The sequence below is a fragment of the Strigops habroptila genome, chromosome 4 (assembly GCF_004027225.2).
Source record: "Strigops habroptila isolate Jane chromosome 4, bStrHab1.2.pri, whole genome shotgun sequence".
Lineage (NCBI taxonomy): Eukaryota > Metazoa > Chordata > Aves > Psittaciformes > Psittacidae > Strigops > Strigops habroptila.
In genome coordinates, this window is record NC_046358.1 from 47574622 (window position 1) to 47579722 (window position 5101).

The window sequence follows — 5101 nt, forward strand, 5'->3', positions numbered from 1 at the left end:
GAAGCTCTTTTTTTCTTTTTTACATACCTATCTTTTCTCTTCTTTTCCTGTGTCTCACCCTGTCCTTACGAGTCCATCGTTGCTTACAGTAATACGTGGACCTCACCCCCTGACTTTCCCTTTCCAGTGCCTTCCCTGATCTGTCTGTCAGAGATCAGCCATGGAAGAGCCCGTGCTGGCAGCAATACTGTACTTCTAAGCAATGCAAAAGCAAGTTTGCTCAGGTATACTTTGTTTTTCTGAGGCTCTCCGTGGATTCAGGTGCTGTCCTGGCCTGGTCGTATTGGTCAGTCATGATGGCTACAGATCTACGTTTTTTGAAACAAAAAACTTAGATTTTGCTCAACCTGAGCATTCATCTAGGTTGCCCCAAGCATCGTATCTCCTGCACTAGACCATGCGCATCTGTCTGTGGAGGGAGAGAAGTGCCATGGCTCTTTGTGTGGCCTGGCTTTCACAACATGGAATTTTTCTTTCTGTTTCTTATCTATGTTTGTAAGTTTGCCCAAAGCAGGAATTCCCTGCAGAACTTGCCTCCATCCTTTTTTTTTCAGGTGTTTTGCCCATGTGAAATGTACGTGCTTTTCTAAGAATATGACTGGGTATGTATTTCCAGAGACACTCCTCTGTAGCGGGACTACCAAGAGATCCTGTGTTAGGTTAGCTTGCCTTCCCCCATGGGCTACAAACTGATTTCTGTCTTCCCAACACTGCAGTTTGCCTTTTTTTTTTTTTTTTTGCTTTGCAGTAACTTAGACGTTATTGGATGTTGCAGGACTTACCAGCTGAGCAGCATTTTTGATAGTCTCGTAGTTGGAGGTGCAGTAAAAGTGCTGCATTTCTGAGCAGACTATATATGACATGTTAATTATGCTGCTGACAGACTTGGCATTTGGAGTGCCTTGGTCTCCTCCTTTGACAGTCTTTAAAGGTCCCAGCTGTCACATCCATGACTGACAGGACTGAAGACAACATACCCCTGTGGGCTTCTTGCATTTTTCTCTGTTTGGTGTGCACTAATGGCAGCTATCTTCCTGTTGCATTTCAACTGCTCTGGCTTCCTAGGGAATATCTGAACTCCACACTACCTGTAACATGTTTTTGGTGTCTTTTTTCAGTGAAGACAATGTGGTTAGTCTTGAGCAGTACCTCATTGCCTCAGCCCTGCGCCTAAATGCCTTTGAGGAACTGGGCCTTTTGCATGTACAGAGGGAGCCTCTGAAATAAGGAATCAACAGGAGCCATTGCCAGTGTGCAAAGTTTTGTACTGATTTAGAGGCACCTCCAGTCCGAACCAGTAGGTCAGTTCCCATCACTGCTTCTTGATCTCCTCCTTCCTTCAGGACTCCACAGTATATATACTTCATTCCCACAGTCTGACACAAACTGTCATCCCCTTGATGTTCTTTGGGAATAAGGGCCATTTTCAAGCCCTTTCTCTTATTTCTACATAGCGCTGTGATATTGGCTTTCCCTGTGTTGTTCTAGAGAAAGGGAGAGGCAGTTTGAGTTAAGCACAAAGAAGATGTATCCAGCTTTCTCTGTGAGCTATCAAGGGAGCCACAGTGTGCCCTCTTGTATTAGCCGAGCGTCAAGGGAGTTTTGTTAAATGCTTTTACAGGTAGAGAGGGTAATGCAAGAGAACCAACATGGTTAAGCTTAATAAGGGGAAAAAACCCCAAACCAAACCAAAACAAGAGAAAGCCCAACAGACATGCATGGACTATAATTTCCCATATTCAAAACAGATTTCTCAATCACTGTGAATTCCACCATGAAGAGCAGGCACCTGTGGCAAGGATTTTCTGATCCAAGGCGAGTGATGCATCTTCCCACTTAACTATCACCGTGCTTGTTTCTGTCTTGAATTAGCCAGTGTGATACTACCTGGGGTCTTGGTGGTGTTAGTTGCCAGGAACAGAGCAAAACCACATTTCCCTTATTATTTTTCTTTGCAAGCGATTGGATAAGTTCAGTTTCTGAGATGGGGGGAATAAAGAGAACCGGAAAAAAAAAGAATGGATGGAAGCTTTTACTGTAAAATAGAGGTGTCATCTTCAGATAACAAGAAACCATTTCCTTGTACAGAGAAAAACTCCAGCTTCAGCTATAGATGATATAAAATACGTCTTCTATCTTTCTTTGCTTAAAAGAAGGAAAGATTGTGCAGTGGCTAAGAAGCAAAAAAGAGAAGACATTTATATGTCTCAGCACAAATGTGACAAATCTGGGAAAAAGATACTAGGCAGCTGTCAGAAATGCAGGCGTAAGAGGAAAACTGCCTGTCCAAACTCCCTCCACAAAAGCCTGCTGCTCTAAGGAGCTGTTGCACACTGTAGTGTGCTCTATGGCGATCTGGCATGTATCTCTTCCACGCTGATTAACAGCAAGTCCTTTCCAATTGATTATCTTTTGAAAAATGCCAAACAGTACTTTGCATCAGCTGAGATCTGCCAGTTGCTCTTCCCTTTTGCCTTTGTGCCCTGTCCAGGACTTTTAGCTGTAAATAAAAGGAGAGAGACTGACTGCTGGTGGCATGTGAAAGAGAGAGTGGAACCCCTGTCAATGCACTATGAATAAAGAAATAATTATCCCTACTTGTCTAGCAAAGGCTACACAGAGTCCAAATCTGAGCTGTAAGTATGGGTGTATAATTTTATGTCAGGTTTTTGCTATTTGGATAATGTTTTCCATATGTTTTAAAGGCGTTACACTATCTTCTGTCCCCCTCTTGTTTCTCCAGTGAAATATGGGTAGCGATGGTAGATATTGTTCAGCTGCACATGTCAAAGCACTGTGCTGATGTCTTAAAGACCAGCTCTATTTTACAGATATTTACCCCACACTAGAAGAACAGTCAGTCCAAGCAGTAAAATTGGAACAGAAGAAATGCTTACAGAGCCCTGGAAAAAATCAGACCAGACCACCTGTCTCTTGACAAATTGGTTACAGGGGAGAAAACTGCCTTCAAGTGCATGTTCTGTGCATGGTAGCCAGAAGTGGTGCTGAGTATTAGACCCTCAAGAACATACAAGCATTTTTTTTTCCTTTACCTTATAAATGGGCATTAGGACTCTTAATGCCACTCCACGTTAGCTCCATGCCTTCAGTTTTTAATGTTTCCAGTGTACAGTGAAATATTAGAGGGTGCTTTTGCTATCAGCAGTGTGGAAGCCCCCCTGCTCCAACTTTGCACAAAAAAGCCAAGAGGGGTAAATACAGTAGATAGATATAAGAGCTAAAGAAGGTGGGTTATCTTTATTTCACTTAATTAGCAAAATCACCAGTTAAATCCAGAAGGACTTCCTGCTAGCCATCATCTTTTAGCTGGATGTGTTTCACTGCCAGCTGTAGCTAGTCAGTGGGTTCATAGCAAAAGCTTATTTCTTATGACAGGCTGCAGTAGGGGACAAGGAAGAGTAATTGCCATAGCTACAGGTTTGCACTTGGGTAATAACCTCAACCGTCTCTCAGCCTGCCTTGCCATAACCTTGGAGGGAAAGGACCTGAGGGAAGCCCAGAAAAGTCCTTGTCCTCCTCACTGCCTCTTTTGCTCAGGACCTGCCACTCTGGAGGGTGAGTCCTGTGCTCTGCTGAGGACACCAGCATCAAAATGTGGCTTATGAGTAAAGGGCAGAAGAATTGAGTTTGTCTGGATCAGGAGAAACAGAACTGAGGGACAAGGAGATAAATAGGAAAAATACTGTGATGAAGAGGGGGAGGGTTTTGTGATCTCCTTCCTAGTCTAGCTAGGACGGGAGGATATGGACTTAAAGTTCAACAAAGGAGACTGGGGCTAGTCATGAAGAAAAGCTTCCTTATGGTATGCACTGCTTCATGACACAGGCCACATCGCTTCCTTACAAGCACAGTGACTGCTTCCCCAGCTGCAAACCATCTGTGCTGCCCACTGACAGACCTGGAGGTGATAAACCTTAAAATACTTTAGCTAACTCTGTCCGTGGACATTCTCCTCCCATATGCACTATGTGCCCTTCAGTCACCTGCTGCCAAGACTGACATGCAAAGCTTCTCTCTGAACTGCTTTAATTAATGTGTGCCTGCTCTGGATTTTTATAGTTCTTAAAAAGTAGCTGTGAGTGGTATCTTGTATCAGAGGGAGGTTTTATATCACTGCTGTGAAGCTTGCCATTGCTACTGCTGGGGAGGTGACCTTGGCACGTGTTCCCTCCCCTTCGCTCCTTGCACAATGTTTTCGCACAACCCTTTGCTCTTCCTGTCAAATGCTTCAAAACAGGACACGAGTCAAATGAGTTTTTTCTTGAAAAATACATCTTAGTAGCTTTCCAAAATTCCTGCTCCCTTGAGAAGAAATACAAAAACAGATCTCCTGACCTGAACAAACTTTCTCTTGCTAGTTAAGCACTTGTTTTAAAATCTGAGGGGATTCTTCACTTAGGGGAGACAGTGGAATCAGGAACCTCACCAGCCTTCTTCTTCCATAAATCCCTGTGAGTTTGTTGGGGGGAATACTTTTTGTGTTTGTTTGTTTGTTTTTTCCCCTGGAAAGTGGAACTGCTGTACAAAGAAACAAATTGTGCTGGAATCAAGATGGGAAATACATGCCATAAAACCATCATGATCTTCTCACTTCTGTCCTTACAGGACTATACTTCTATCCTGAACAAAGATGAAGGGGGAAGCCTGGAAAATGTAATCAACTTGAAGGTGATTTCAAAAGCCATGGTGTGCTGTGTCTTAGGCACACTGCAAAAAAATACCCCAAATGATCCATGAGGACAAGATGGGGATGTAGAAGTTGCTGTACTGGACTGAATCCAAAGTCTAGTTCAAGACAATTTCTCTGACGTTAGTGGTCAGTAGTGAGAACATGGTTCTCCCTAGATAGCTTGTTTTTCACGCTTCATATTTTCAGGGTGAAAACTGATTGGTATTTCTTATTGTAGTTTGAGGAGAGCTAGGCAGAATTTTTCTAGTAAGTATCCTATCAGCAAGATGTGCCTGCCTTGCTGGGGATGAGCTGTATGGTCTACAGGATTTAATTTCACCTTCCCTTCTCTAAATACCTGCCAGTGAGTAGACTTCCGATGAGTTGGTTGAAAAATTCCAAAGTGGCCAC